The following is a 17,169-nucleotide window of genomic DNA, read 5'->3' on the forward strand; positions in this document are numbered from 1 at the left end:
AAGCTGAAGCCTTACGCGGCTCAAGGCAACGTATGGAACAAAAGGAAGATGGCGCCTACTATGTAACGGGGCGTATTTGGGTCCCACTCTATGGCGGTTTACGAGAGCTTGTGATGGACGAAGCACACAAGTCTCGCTACTCGGTACATCCAGGGTCGGACAAAATGTACCACGACATCAGAACTACTTATTGGTGGCCTGGCATGAAGGCCCACATCGCCACCTATGTTGGCAAGTGCTTGACCTGTGCAAGAGTCAAGGTTGAATATCAGAAACCCGCAGGCTTACTTCAGCAACCCAGAATACCACAGTGGAAATGGGAAGAGATTTCCATGGATTTTGTTACAGGCCTACCCAGATCCCAGCGTGGGAATGATACTATATGGGTAATCGTGGATCGACTCACCAAGTCTGCACACTTCCTGGCTATAAAAGAAACGGATAAGTTCTCCATTCTCGCAGATATCTATCTTAAAGAAGTTTTTTCGAGGCACGGGGTGCCCACCTCCATTATTTTCGGATCGGGATGCACGATTCACGTCAGAGCTATGGCAAGCGATGCACAAATCTTTCGGCTCACGATTAGACATGAGCACAGCGTATCATCCTCAGACGGATGGGCAGTCTGAGCGCACGATTCAAACTCTAGAAGACATGCTTCGGGCGTGTGTTATCGATTTCGGCAGCAGCTGGGAAAAGCACCTCCCTTTAGTGGAGTTCTCGTACAATAACAGTTACCACACCAGCATTCAAGCCGCTCCATTCGAGGCATTGTACGGACGTAAATGTCGGTCACCTCTCTGTTGGGCAGAGGTGGGGGAATAGTCAGATCACGGGTCCAGAGATTGTAGTGGACGCCACAGAAAAGATTTCACAAATACGACAACGCATGGCGGCAGCACGCGACCGTCAGAAAGCCTACGCGGATAAGCGTAAGAAGCCATTGGAATTTCAGGTCGGGGACCGGGTTTTACTTAAAGTCTCACCCTGGAAGGGTGTGGTTCGATTTGGTAAACGAGGCAAACTTAATCCACGGTATGTTGGACCGTTTGAAATCACTGAAAGAATAGGCCCAGTAGCCTACAGACTGAATCTATCAGCTGAACTCGGTGCAGTTCACAATGTCTTTCACGTGTCGAATCTGAAGAAGTGCCTGTCAGATGAGACCCTCATCATTCCTTTTAAGGAACTCACTATCGACGAGCGGTTGCAGTTCGTCGAGGAACCAGTTGAAATCACGGACCGGGATGTTAAGGTCCTCAAACACAAGAGAATCCCTCTTGTTCGAGTTCGTTGGAACTCCCGACGTGGCCCAGAGTACACCTGGGAACGCGAAGACCAAATGAAAGAAAAGTACCCCCAGTTAGTCAGAACCAATGCATCCACTACTGAGGCTGAAGCTACTACTACTGAATTTCGGGACGAAATTCCAAATCAACGGGGGGATGATGTGACACCCCAGGAAAACCAGTAAACGATATGACTTACCTAGCTTCCTCAGTGAGTGCGTACCAAATTTCGGGACGAAATTTCTTTTAAGTTGGGGATAATGTGACAACTCGAATTTCCAAGATTTCCATTTCGCATTTATTGCACGTTCATGTATTGTGTAGCTGTATTTGCACAATTGATTGCTATAGAATTGTATACGTTTTGATACAATGAAGTGTATTGTGTGATTGTGTATGACTATGTGTTAATTGTGATAAACTTGTCAAATGTATAAACTTGGTGGTGAAACTGTGAAATTAATTGAGATAGTGCACTCTTGTAAAATAGAATAATGGAGGGTGTAAAGAGTTATTAGTGAAACCTAAATCATACTTAACCCTAATCTCATTTCACTAATCATTTTCACAAAACCAAAACACGTACTACACTCTCTAATCTCCTAGCAATCATCACCATCATTATTGGCAAGGGCTATTCATCACTTTCGATTCCACATTTCTCTAGGATCATCGCAAGGTAAATGATTATTGTTTATTGATTTCTTGATTCTATCAAATGATTATGGTTTATTGATTTCTTGATTATGTGTTCATGAAAAACCCTAGTTTCACACGTGATGTTTCTGTGTTTAAGGATTTTGATTGTTGAGAAACGAATATGAATGGTTGTATGATTGATAGATGGTTCCTGTAATGATTATAGGTTGATTGTTGTTGATCATAAGTAGATTGATTAGGATTCTGCCGTCACTGTGTATGATATTAGGGTTAGAACCTAAGAAAAGCGTAACTGTTTTGATGCACAGAACGAATGATTAAATTGTTGCTCAGAGTTTTGTGAATAAATATTATTGTCTGAGTTTCATGAATTGTGTAATCCGAGTTTCATATGCATATGTTTGTCTGACTTGTCTGAGTTTTTGAATAACATGCTTAAAAGCCTTAGCCCGAGGTTATATGATATACTTGCCCGAGGTTCTTAAATGCATGCTTCTTGTCTGAGTTTCCTCACAACTGTACGTCTGAGCTTCTTGACATTGTGTTACCCGAGTTTAATTCATCATGCATGGTCCGAGATTTAGATATGATGAGGTTGGACCGAGTTTTAATGCAAGATACATAAGTTCCGAGTTTTAAAAACATAAAAGGTCCGACTTTTTTTTGGTGTGTGATGTCCGAGGTTTAAAACCTCCCCTTGATGAATAATGTCCGAGTTTAGCACTCTAGTCCGAGTTTAATGGGGGCAGCCTTTGTCCGAGTTACATGAGGTGGTTGTGGTCCGAGTTTCGCATGAAAGGAGTGGATGTCCGATGTTATGTGTTGATCATGTCCGAGTTTAATAAAAGAGTCATTGGTCCGAGTTTGTATTAAGCCTTCATGACCGAGTTTTATTAACTCTTGTCCGAGCTTTGTGATGGTAGATTGTCTGAGTTTTGTGTGCATGCTACTGTCCGAATATTATACCCTTTCCTTGTCCGACTTTTAAACTCTGGATGAGGGGTCCGAGTTTCTTAATCACTTGTCTTGTCCGAGTTTTGGCAAGAAGATAGGGGGGGTCCGAACTGTGTGTTATAATATATGGCCCTTATGTTAATGAGTCTTGTCCGAAGTTTATAAGATTAAATGCTTGACCGAAGTTCTTTACAAAACACATATGGCCCGAGAGTTTTGATGGCCTATGTTAGTCCAACTTTATATGCTTGATGAAGTCGAGTTTATGTTGAACCTTGATCTGAGGGTTATGAACAAATGAATGGTCGGGGTTTTGTTATCTGTAAGTGATTAACCCTGTAAATTAATTAACCTTGTTAGCCAATTAACGCCGTTAACCTCATTTGGCTCTGTTAAAGTATGCAACTCTGTCAAGTGCATGAGAGGATAGTTATGTTAGAATAAACTGATAATGACAGTTATGTGAAACATGAATTGTTTGCATGTGATTGACTCTTGTGTAACGCATGATGATAACTGCCAAACGCGTCTTGTGGTATTAATTGCATGTGAATCTTTACCGACATGTACTAATTGAGAATACGTGTATAACAATAGGATTTGACCGATTACTTGTGAGCACATAACTTAGCATACCGAGCAAACCAAGGTGAGTTCACACAGCCAAGGCATGGGGTTCCCAGGGTGGGAATGGGATTTGATTATTTACTGGTACTTATGTATACTGGAACGTAGTGATGTGATTTGATGAACTATTGTACAAACTCCACTGTTAGAAACTACTACTAGACTAGTAACACTTATTGAACTAATCTTCGCACACCTGCCAAGGGTTGGCCGCGATATTATGACTGACTTCGCACACCTGCCTTTGGAAGGCCGCGAACTGTAATCTACTGATCTTCGCACACCTGCCTGGTAGGCCGCGATACAGGTAAACCTAGTCTAGAATACACGGGATGAACATCCCCCTAATATCTTCGCATACCTGCCTGGGAGGCCGCGATGGAAACTAATACGATACGTGACATAACGAACGAACATACTACTACTCACACTGTACTATTACTGAACTATTAACTGTGAACTCGCTCAACTGTCACACCCCCAATTTCCACGTGTCACCGGTGGGCCCGGTGTGGGGTACAGTGACGTAGTTGGCATCGTCATAGACAATCAACACAATATAATAATGCACAGCGGAAGCAGAATAGAAACATTTCAACTTTTAAATAAAGCGTAATAATAAATATCACAGTAGTTGAAATGGATCCACAGGCGGATCAATAAAATAAGATAAAATAATAGTTCAACAGATAAATGTCGTCCGAGTTTGCGAGACTATTGTGGACGCTCTCTAGGAAACAGCCAGCCTATTTCCGTATAGTACCTGCACTTAATCTTTTGGGAAAAATACGTCAGTTTACACTGGTAAATACAAATCGACCGACTCATTTTGAAAATGATTTAAAATTTATTTAAATGCACAAGGCATAAATATTTTTATTAACTTGGGATAATTATAAAATATAAACTTGTGAACGATTTACATGCACTTATATCTCTGGTGGCCCGGGATCTACTGTCCGGGCTAGAGATTTAATTGACACACCACATCAAAGAGTTATACACGACGGGTGTACGCCTACACCCCGTGCTCTGGTCGTGGCCATCTCGTAAGATAATGCCAAGGATATCCGGGACATGGTCAACAACCCCCCAAAGCCTTTAAGTAAGACAAAACTGTTTAAACGAAATCACACAAGCTATTCAAGACTGAACACCCATAGGGAGCAGGACTTGTGCGCCCGATCAAGCGGTATTTTAAATACCGTACCCCAAGCCCGTATAGGGAAAATAAGTCAAAAATGTATTTACCTGAGCAAGTATAAGTCACAAACGATAAGTGGTGGTAGCTTTTACCGGGCCTCCTAATCTGGAACAAAGGTTTATAATTAACCTATTAGATTCCTAACGGCCTTTTATTTAAGCTTAAGCTTTGACCGGTTAGTTTTAAGAACGATACGGTTTACGCACGATTAAGCGAAAGACCGGATAGAATGTGATTTAGACCCGACAAGTTTGAATACTTGTATAATATGGGTATACTAAATACATTCTGGATTTTGAAGCAAAAACGATATCGTTTGACCCGTTTTGGTCAATTTACGCAAACTAGTTACGTAAACCGAACCGAACGCGAAAAGGGCGATACGGGTAGCCAAAAGATTCAAATGCAAGTTCCCTGAATTAATATGCTTAGAATATGATATTATATCAGTAAGTTATGTCCTATATTGCCCGGGATAATTTTAAACTCAATTTATGCCTTAGAAGGGCATTTTGGTCATTTAAAAGATAATAAAAGGGTAAAATTAGGAATCTGAGTTTCGGGTCTGGTTCATACAGTAAATATACTTAATATAACATATTATATCAGTGGGGTATGACCCATATATCAAATATATCATTTAAAACCAAACTATGCACCGTAGGGGCAATTTAGTAATTTCACAAGGGCTAAAAATGCCAAAACTGGAAACCTGAGTTCAAAATATCATACTTACTGTTATTATATGAAAATATGTGATTTACATCAGTAGGTATAAGTTTTATAGGTTTAAAACAAGTACAATGCTTACTATGCGCTTAAAACGCTAAAAATACGATTTAAGGGCGTTTTCGGGTTTTCACAGTAAATCTGAGATTTTTATATTTCCAGAAGTCTTATAATAATTTATTCATCATACAAAATCAGTAGAAAAAGGTTTCGGGTCAAACGGATGTGTAAAACTCCTTTTATGGCTAAAATGGTCAAAACCGACATAAGCCGAATTGACTAGGTGATCTAGGATCCGTTCAGCCAAAAATTAATTAAAAATCATCAAAATTCCCAGAATATTATATATAATCAGTTGGTAAAAAGTTTTGTACCAAAACGTGGCCAGAAACGGGTTCTACGCAAAAAGGACCGTTTATGTAAATTTATAATATAGTTTACGCTAATGGCCATAACTCACAATCTGGACCACCAACTGATCCGAAACTTTCGGTGCAAGTTTATATAATAAAAATACAGATCTCTACTCTTTTACTTTTCCAAAAATCCCGTTTTAAATCAAAAAGGGCAAGATAGTCAACTTTATGCATAAACCGGAAACAAGCATTCGAATAGGCTAAGCATAGACTCAATCAAAGAAAATTCCAGGAAGTTTAACTAAAATAAAAATAGTCAAAAATACATTCCAATGCAGATCTCGAACATGCATGTATGAATCCGAATCGATAGTCTATGAAATAATCGTTTTACAAGACTTTCGGTTCCGATTCATGGCTATACTATAGATTGTCGAGTTGATGATGATTAAAACACATTTATATATATGTTACAAGTTATTTTCAATGATCAATCAGGTTGCATGTCATCTATATCATTAATCATGTCATTTTTCGCAAAAATCACTTCTGTTGACTTTTTAGGAATAGGTTTGACTCGACATTAAGCATGCATGTAGTGGGAATCAGTTAGTACCCTTTAGAGGGTTTGTTTCCCACATAAATACCAATCTATAACAAGTTTCAATTCGAGAAATTACTGAAAGAAATCCGTTTAATCAGAAAGTCAAAGGTTATGAACACCCAGTTTGACTTTTACTAATAATTACAACAAGAATGGATTAGAGAACGAATTGAATGCTTACAATGGTCCTAAAGATGTTTAGTGGACACTAGAAGTCGGCCTTGATCTTCAGAAATGCTCCAGAAAGCTTGCTTGAAGTTCTTGAATGTTGAGAGCTTATGTTCTTCAATTGCAAATGACCAAAAGTGATCAATAATCTGATTTAAACACGAATTTTCGAGGCTCCTGTAGTTGTAGCCATGCAAGGCTTGTTATTGGTTGAATTGGAGGCAGAAACCAGCTGTTACCAACTCAAATTCGGACCCAATTTGACCCAAAACCGAATTCTGGTCGCTGGCAGTCCCACGCGGCCCGCCTGGGCATGTCCAGGCGGGTCGCCTGACCCTTGTTTCAGCCAAACAACTTTCCAATGTTGACAGCTTTGACCCCTGGACTTGTACGTGATGTTTCGGCTACTTTTCTCGACCCGTAAACCCCCAAACTTGGTTTTTATGGACCTTAGGACTTTTACCAACATGGTAATGCCCTCGGATAACTTTGCGCTCAACCGAAAAGCCCTGAAATTCGACGTTGACGCGTCTAGTCCCTTAAGTACGGTTTTGGCCATAACTTTCTCATACGTTGACGAAACTTCATGAAATTTTTACCACATATTCTAGTGAGTATATTTTAGCTATACAAAGCTTCGGGTCTGCCAAAAGTTCACTCAGAGGTATAAATTAAACATGTTGACACTTTTGGCCCCTATAGTTTACAATACTTCACTTTAGTGCAATTTCCGCGTCGTATGATCCATGAACCATCCGTTAAAGGTTATAAACATTATGTGGGGTTATCATAGAGCCTATTTATCCATTGTTGACACTTTGGACCCTTACGTTCCATAGTTTGCACTGTTTGTCACTTTTAGTCCCTCTAAAGTATGTTTTCACATAACGGAACCTTATGACACGTGTCAAGACATTATTGGCCGAAATTTTTCGAGGTGTTACATCCTCACCCCCTTAAAAGAAATCTCGACCCCGAGATTTATTCAAACAAATGGGGATATTTTTCTTGCATCGTGGATTCCACTTCCCACGTGTATTCGGGTCCTCTACGGGCATCCCATTTGACCTTGACAATAGGCACGTGCTTCCTTCGAAGCTTCTTTACCTGTCGATCCTCAATCGACAAAGGTTTTTCAACAAACTTTGGACTTTCGTCTATGTGTATATCTGCATGCGGTATAACCAGTGAATCGTCAGCAAAACACTTCTTCAAGTTACAGATATGGAACACATTATGAATAGCACTAAGCTCTTCAGGCAAGTTTAACTTATAGGCGACTGCCCCGACACGTTCGATTATCTCGAAAGGTCCTATGTATCTCGGGCTTAGCTTGCCTTTCTTTCCAAATCGCATTACACCTTTCCAAGGTGATACTTTAAGCAACACTTTTTCACCCACATCGAAGTGAAAATCTTTGCGCTTAGGATCCGCATAACTTTTCTGCCTATCCCTGGCAGCTTTCAAACGATCACGGATCTGAACGATCTTGTCTGTCGTCTCAAAGACGATATCTGGTCCAGACAACTGGACATCTCCAACTTCTGCCCAACAAATGGGCGATCTACACTTTCTACCGTATAGGGCCTCAAAAGGCGCAGCCTTTATGCTGGAATGGTAGCTATTGTTGTAGGAGAATTCAATCAGTGGTAGGTGCTTATCCCAACTACCACCCAAGTCGATCGCACATGCACGAAGCATGTCTTCCAAAGTTTGAATAGTACGCTCACTCTGACCATCAGTCTGAGGATGGTAAGCCGTACTAAAATTCAAACGAGTGCCCAACGATTGTTGGAAACTCTTCCAAAAATGTGACGTATACCTCGTATCTCTATCAGAGATAATAGATATAGGTATACCATGTAGTGCTACTATCTTATCGACGTATAATTGAGCTAACATATCTGAGCTATACGTCTCTTTGATGGGTAGAAAATGAGCTGACTTAGTCAGTCTGTCTACTATGACCCATATGGTATCATTTCCCTTTTTCGTCTTTGGCAACTTGGTGATGAAATCCATTGTCACCATTTCCCATTTCCACTCGGGAATTTCAGGTTGTTGAAGTAAACCTGACGGCTTCTGATGCTCAGCCTTGACTTGCGCACAAGTCAAACATTTGGCCACATATTCGGCCACGGACTTTTTCAAACCAATCCACCAGTAGTTTGATTTCAAATCCTGGTACATCTTATCAGCTCCAGGATGAACTGAGTATTCCGAGCTGTGGGCTTCCTGGAGGATAACATCCCGAAGTCCTCCATAAACTGGAACCCATATTCGTCCGTTTAGTCGTAGCATTCCATCTTTGTCATGGGATAACTGCTCCTCAGTTACTCCCAATTTTTCTGCAGGATAGTTAGCTTCCAGCACAGCTTCCTTCTGTGCAGCTAACACCCTTTCATTCAAATTATTTCTAATTTCAATGCGCTTGGCATTGATTCTGATCGGTTTAACCCTTTCCTTTCTACTTAAGGCGTCGGCAACCACATTTGCCTTGCCTGGATGGTATCGTATCTCACAATCATAGTCATTGAGAGTTTCCATCCATCGCCTTTGACGCATGTTCAATTCCTTCTGATTGAACAAATGCTGAAGACTCTTGTGATCCGAATAAATTATACACTTGGTTCCATACAAGTAATGTCTCCATAGCTTCAGAGCAAATACAACTGCACCCAATTCCAAATCGTGGGTGGTGTAGTTCTTCTCATGCACCTTGAGCTGTCGAGAAGCGTAGGCAATGACTTTGCCTTTCTGCATGAGTACACAACCCATGCCCGTATGCGATGCATCACAATACACCACAAATTCATCTACACCATCTGGCAATGTCAACACTGGCGCATTGCTCAGCTTCTGCTTCAGAATGTCAAAGGATTCCTGCTGCTTAGGGCCCCAATCAAACTTAGTCTTCTTACGGGTCAATGAGGTTAGGGGCGCAGCAATCCTTGAGAAGTTCTCGATGAATCTCCTATAATATCCTGCCAATCCGAGGAAACTACGAATCTCGGTAGGCGTCTTCGGCTCCTGCCAATTCATGACTGCTTCTACTTTAGCGGGATCTACTTGGATACCACGCTCGCTTACAACATGTCCAAGGAATTGGACTTCTCGAAGCCAAAATTCACACTTCGAAAATTTGGCATAAAGCTTCTCTTGATTCAAAAGTTTGAGAATACAACGAAGGTGTTTCTCATGATCAGCTTGGCTCTTCGAATAGATAAGGATGTCGTCAATAAAGACGATAACGAACTTATCTAAATAGGGTTTGCAGACGCGATTCATGAGATCCATGAACGCGGCTGGTGCGTTGGTGAGCCCAAACGGCATCACTAGGAACTCGTAATGTCCATAACGAGTCCTAAACGCTGTTTTGTGTACGTCTTCCTCCTTGACCTTCAACTGATGATAACCTGACCTGAGGTCAATCTTGGAGAAATAGCTTGCTCCTTGCAACTGATCGAACAGATCGTCGATCCTGGGTAACGGATACCTATTCTTGATAGTGACTTTATTAAGCTCACGATAATCGATGCACAGACGCATCGAACCATCCTTCTTTTTAACGAACAAGATTGGCGCTCCCCAAGGAGACGAGCTAGGTCTAATAAAGCCTTTAGCTAAAAGCTCATCCAACTGCGTCCTCAACTCCTTCATCTCCGTTGGTGCCAATCTGTATGGTGCTCTTGCTACAGGTGCAGTGCCTGGAATGATATCTATCCGAAACTCTACTTGTCTATTCGGTGGCAACCCGGGTAGTTCTTCAGGAAATACTTCAGGATATTCCGAGATAACAGGAATATCTTCAATCTTCGGCTTCGGCTCATCTATGGTAACTTGCGCCATATAAATGACACATCCCTTCTGCATGCATCTGGATGCTTTGAGCATGGACACTTGCTCCGGCAATCCATGCTGGGTATCTCCTTGAATAGTAAGTGACTCGCCAGACGGAGTCTTAACTATTACTTGCTTTCTATTGCACAGAATCTGGGCTTGGTTACTCGACAACCAATCCATGCCTATCACTATGTCGAATCCAGCTAACTTAAAGGGAAGCAAGGATAGCGGGAAGGAATGATTCCTAATGGATATAACACATCCATCTAGAACAGTTGAGGCGGTTTCTATGGTTCCATCGGCTAATTCCACCTCATATTTCACACTTAAGGTTTTAACAGGAAGGTTCAATAGTTTACAAAACGTATTATCTACAAACGACTTATCAGCCCCCGAATCAAACAAAACTCTAGCAAAAATATCGTTTACAAGAAACGTACCGGTAATGACGTTATCATCAAGGACTGCTTCCTTTGCGTCCATTTTGAAGACTCTCGCATTAGTCTTCTTCCCTTCCTCGGCCTTCTTCGCAAACTTTGGACAGTTGGGCCGAATGTGACCTTTTTCGTTGCAGCCAAAACACGTTGCATCCTTCATCTTCTTGCAATCCACAGCCTTATGATCGGTGGACTTGCAGATTCCACATCGCTTCTCCGAAGACTGGGATTTTGTTTCAAACCGACACCTCCCAAAGTGGTGTCTCCTACAAAACTTGCATCTGGGTTTTTCACCCGACTGGTGATCATTCCTCCTAGACCCCGACCCTTTCCTGTGGTCGTTGTTCCCTCTATGTCGCTTTTCAGATTTTCGTGAGGTGTCATCCTCACGTTTTCGTTTGTTCTCCTCAGAGCTCTTCATGGCCCTCAATCTAACCACGTCTTGAGTGAGGGAGAGGGATAGATCAGCTACGGATCTAAAGGTAGTGGGTCTTGAAGCTTTGACGCTGGCTTTAATCTCCGGTGCCAGACCCCCAATGAATCGAGCAATCCTACGTGGCTCCGGGGTCACCAAGTAAGGCACTAAACGAGACAGCGTGTTGAACGTAGTAAGATACGTTTGACAATCGAGGTTCTTCATGACTAAGGATACAAAATCCGATTCAATTCGCTCGACCTCGTGCTGCGGACAGAAGTTTTCTTTAATCAGGGCCACAAACTGTTCCCATGACAAACCGTACAGTGTGGCCTTACCGGCAGCTTGTAGGAGTGACCTCCACCATGCTAACGCATCTCCTTTGAATGACTGGGACACGTACTTAACGACGTCCCTATCAGCACACCCGCTGATATCAACTACAGTGTCCATCTCGTCGATCCACGTCATACAATCGACGGCTCCTTTTTCCCCAGTGAAATCTCTGGGCTTGCAAGATACAAAGTATTTGTACGTACAGGACCTGCTGTACGTGTCACGTTTCAGCTCAATCTCCTGCTTCGGGACGCTGCTGTGGTTGGAGGAATGATTATCATCCTCAACTTTCTTTGGCTCACTCTTTTTAGACGGCGGCTTACTATGAGCCCCAGAATGAGTCTTAGCTTTGACATGCGTCACTGAGCGGGTTCTACTCTGAGTACCACTAGATTCTCTGAACTGCCTATCCATAGCCTTGGCGACAGCATTATCAATCAGTGCTTGCAGTTCTGCACCGGTAACGTGAATCTTTGCATTATCTGAGCGTTCCCCAGAATGACTGTTGGTTTCTTCCGATTTGGCCATCGTAGCTTTTAAGCTACAATAAAGGACAAGGTCTTATTTAGAACCTAACAGTATTATCGTCCTAGACGATTTATTAACCATGGTATCAAAAACCTTAGCAGTTAATTTAATAGATTTCATTCAGGCTCTTATTAGCAATCAAGGAATGAAAATATATATATTGGCACCATAGGCCTAGTCACAAGGACAATCACTAAATTATAAATTTAGATTTTTATAGGATTATAAATTGTATAATTAAACAAATAATCCTTTACTAGACAGAGAGTCATAAACCACAACTGTCATTATATAACATAGTTATAACCCGTAGGTATCAAGCCATTAACAGACTTGTGTCCAGATAAAATCTGTAGATAATTCTTTACTAGGCAGGGAGTCATAAACCACAACTGCCATTATATGACATAGTCATAACCCGTAGGTATCAAGTCATTAATAGACTTGTATACAGATAAAATCTGTAGATATTTCTTTTCTAGGCAGGGAGTTATAAACCACAACTGCCATTATATGACATAGTCATAACCCGTAGGTATCAAGTCATTAATAGACTTGTATACAGATAAAATCTGTAGATAATTTATTAAAAGGTGGGTCGTGTGATTCTACAGATCACGCTTAGCCCAGAATGTCAACATGTTCTCAGATGTTAACAGGGAGTTGAATCTTTTCAACCAGGTTTTACCATCAGGGCCAGGTCTATTAATAAGACATTCAGGCTAGGTTATACCTTACTAAGATTCTCATAAAATGGCAAATCAAATAAAAATTGATATTTTCCATTATTTTAATATTATTCATGCATATAAATAAAATGATAATTTCAAATTAACCATTTAAATTTTCAATAAAATACCAGTACATAATTGCCCTAAACGGGACTTTGAAATAACATAACTAGCATGAATAACATGCCCGCGCAGGGGCTAAACAAGTACAGCAATAACATAATAAAATAAAACAAACCCACGCAGGGGTTAACAAGATAACATACCCACACAGGGGTAGAGAAAGATAGATATACCCACGCAGGGGTAGAGTACTGGAATAAATGTCCACGCAGGGACATGAGTACATGAAATGATAATCGAAGGATTCAACGATCCTTCTTGCTCTTACCTTTGAGCAAATCAATTACCTTCTTAAACATGCCACTGGTGCGTCGGCGATCCTCTCGCATATTGTGCTGAAACTCGCGTCGCATGCTATCAATCCCCTGCAGGATCTCCTGAACCTGCGGTGGCGACATCATAGGCGCCGGTGGTGGTGGCTGGTAGTGCTGCGGCTGCGGCGGCTGGTAAGGCTGCGGCTGTGGTGGCTGCTGGTAACCCGGAGGGTAACCAAAAGTAGATGGGCCAGCAGCCCAAGGGTCTCCAAGTGGACCACTATGTGGGAGTGAGCTGTAGTTCACAGCTTGCCAATAAGGGTCTCCCGTGTAATCATAACCCTGAGGGAATACCTGCTCGAACGGGTTGAACTGAGCGGCACTAGCATAAGCCGGAATCGGCTCTCCAAAATTCTGCGGCGGCAGAGGCGGGATTGGAACAGAAGTAACCTCCGATACGGGATGCTGAGACTCCCCTGTCTCAGACTCCCCGGGTAGAGACGTGTAGCGGCTGCTACTAACACGTGGAGGGGTGCCTATGCGAATCCCTCCGCGCGTAGACATGCGCGCATTCCTCCTAGGCCTCTGAGGCGGAGGAGGTAAGACTGGTGGCGGCGGTGGTGACGGAGTGATCACGTCACGCCACAGGGCCTCAGATAGGTCCTGCGGTAGAGGCGGCTGCTGCTGGAGCTGCTGCTGCTGCGAGTGGTGCTGTGAGTGCACCGGCGAACCATGGAGCGATTGAAGCATCGGAGTACCATGGAGTGATTGAAGCATAGGAGAGTTGTGGCTAGGGGTGAAGTACCAATCATGCTGCTTGAACCTCTCCTGGAAGCTGTCCACACCATTAAATGGTGATCCTGTGTATGGCGACCCATCCGATATCTCAATCGGGTGGTTTGGTGTACCTGATGGTGGGAGCGAAGGGTCCGTCTCCTCGTCCACGTCCATCCCGTGACCACCAGAAAAGTGGTCCTCCTGTCCAAGTGGGTTATGGCCCACTGGCTCCTCCACATAAGCATTAGGGTTATACAAACCCTGGTAGGCTGGCGCTGGATGCTGGTGCGGTGATTGGTGCAACGGTATGTATGATCCAAGCGAATCATGGGGCCCGTTCTCCGAATGGGGCCCAAACGAGTGGGGTAATGACGGAGAAGTGCTCGCGGAAACCGAATGCCTAGCAGGCTCGGCAAAAGACCTCCAAAGGTCGTTAGCGGCTGTGTTGTGTGTAGCAGATGGAGCCCGCCTATGCGAGGGACCAGCCTCATGATCGTGCGATGTAGGAAATCCTCCACGACCTCTCATCCTTGGCGGCATCCTGATCCTGTCAAAAATCAAACAAGTTGCACAACATATATATAAGACAATGCAATAATAAATAATAAAAATAAATTAAACGAAAGTTGAACATTTCCTAAGTTCTTTGTCTAGACTCGAAAATCGAGGAATGTGCATTTGTGTAACTGAGATTAAACACAAAAGGATAGTGTTTAATTCACTCAGCGTTGGCTCTGATACCAACCTGTCACACCCCCAATTTCCACGTGTCACCGGTGGGCCCGGTGTGGGGTACGGTGACGTAGTTGGCATCGTCATAGACAATCAACACAATATAATAATGCACAGCGGAAGCAGAATAGAAACATTTCAACTTTTAAATAAAGCGTAATAATAAATATCACAGTAGTTGAAATGGATCCACAGGCGGATCAATAAAATAAGATAAAATAATAGTTCAACAGATAAATGTCGTCCGAGTTTGCGAGACTATTGTGGACGCTCTCTAGGAAACAGCCAGCCTATTTCCGTATAGTACCTGCACTTAATCTTTTGGGAAAAATACGTCAGTTTACACTGGTAAATACAAATCGACCGACTCATTTTGAAAATGATTTAAAATTTATTTAAATGCACAAGGCATAAATATTTTTATTAACTTGGGATAATTATAAAATATAAACTTGTGAACGATTTACATGCACTTATATCTCTGGTGGCCCGGGATCTACTGTCCGGGCTAGAGATTTAATTGACACACCACATCAAAGAGTTATACACGACGGGTGTACGCCTACACCCCGTGCTCTGGTCGTGGCCATCTCGTAAGATAATGCCAAGGATATCCGGGACATGGTCAACAACCCCCCAAAGCCTTTAAGTAAGACAAAACTGTTTAAACGAAATCACACAAGCTATTCAAGACTGAACACCCATAGGGAGCAGGACTTGTGCGCCCGATCAAGCGGTATTTTAAATACCGTACCCCAAGCCCGTATAGGGAAAATAAGTCAAAAATGTATTTACCTGAGCAAGTATAAGTCACAAACGATAAGTGGTGGTAGCTTTTACCGGGCCTCCTAATCTGGAACAAAGGTTTATAATTAACCTATTAGATTCCTAACGGCCTTTTATTTAAGCTTAAGCTTTGACCGGTTAGTTTTAAGAACGATACGGTTTACGCACGATTAAGCGAAAGACCGGATAGAATGTGATTTAGACCCGACAAGTTTGAATACTTGTATAATATGGGTATACTAAATACATTCTGGATTTTGAAGCAAAAACGATATCGTTTGACCCGTTTTGGTCAATTTACGCAAACTAGTTACGTAAACCGAACCGAACGCGAAAAGGGCGATACGGGTAGCCAAAAGATTCAAATGCAAGTTCCCTGAATTAATATGCTTAGAATATGATATTATATCAGTAAGTTATGTCCTATATTGCCCGGGATAATTTTAAACTCAATTTATGCCTTAGAAGGGCATTTTGGTCATTTAAAAGATAATAAAAGGGTAAAATTAGGAATCTGAGTTTCGGGTCTGGTTCATACAGTAAATATACTTAATATAACATATTATATCAGTGGGGTATGACCCATATATCAAATATATCATTTAAAACCAAACTATGCACCGTAGGGGCAATTTAGTAATTTCACAAGGGCTAAAAATGCCAAAACTGGAAACCTGAGTTCAAAATATCATACTTACTGTTATTATATGAAAATATGTGATTTACATCAGTAGGTATAAGTTTTATAGGTTTAAAACAAGTACAATGCTTACTATGCGCTTAAAACGCTAAAAATACGATTTAAGGGCGTTTTCGGGTTTTCACAGTAAATCTGAGATTTTTATATTTCCAGAAGTCTTATAATAATTTATTCATCATACAAAATCAGTAGAAAAAGGTTTCGGGTCAAACGGATGTGTAAAACTCCTTTTATGGCTAAAATGGTCAAAACCGACATAAGCCGAATTGACTAGGTGATCTAGGATCCGTTCAGCCAAAAATTAATTAAAAATCATCAAAATTCCCAGAATATTATATATAATCAGTTGGTAAAAAGTTTTGTACCAAAACGTGGCCAGAAACGGGTTCTACGCAAAAAGGACCGTTTATGTAAATTTATAATATAGTTTACGCTAATGGCCATAACTCACAATCTGGACCACCAACTGATCCGAAACTTTCGGTGCAAGTTTATATAATAAAAATACAGATCTCTACTCTTTTACTTTTCCAAAAATCCCGTTTTAAATCAAAAAGGGCAAGATAGTCAACTTTATGCATAAACCGGAAACAAGCATTCGAATAGGCTAAGCATAGACTCAATCAAAGAAAATTCCAGGAAGTTTAACTAAAATAAAAATAGTCAAAAATACATTCCAATGCAGATCTCGAACATGCATGTATGAATCCGAATCGATAGTCTATGAAATAATCGTTTTACAAGACTTTCGGTTCCGATTCATGGCTATACTATAGATTGTCGAGTTGATGATGATTAAAACACATTTATATATATGTTACAAGTTATTTTCAATGATCAATCAGGTTGCATGTCATCTATATCATTAATCATGTCATTTTTCGCAAAAATCACTTCTGTTGACTTTTTAGGAATA

The sequence above is a fragment of the Helianthus annuus genome, chromosome 9 (genome assembly GCF_002127325.2).
Source record: "Helianthus annuus cultivar XRQ/B chromosome 9, HanXRQr2.0-SUNRISE, whole genome shotgun sequence".
Taxonomy (NCBI): domain Eukaryota; kingdom Viridiplantae; phylum Streptophyta; class Magnoliopsida; order Asterales; family Asteraceae; genus Helianthus; species Helianthus annuus.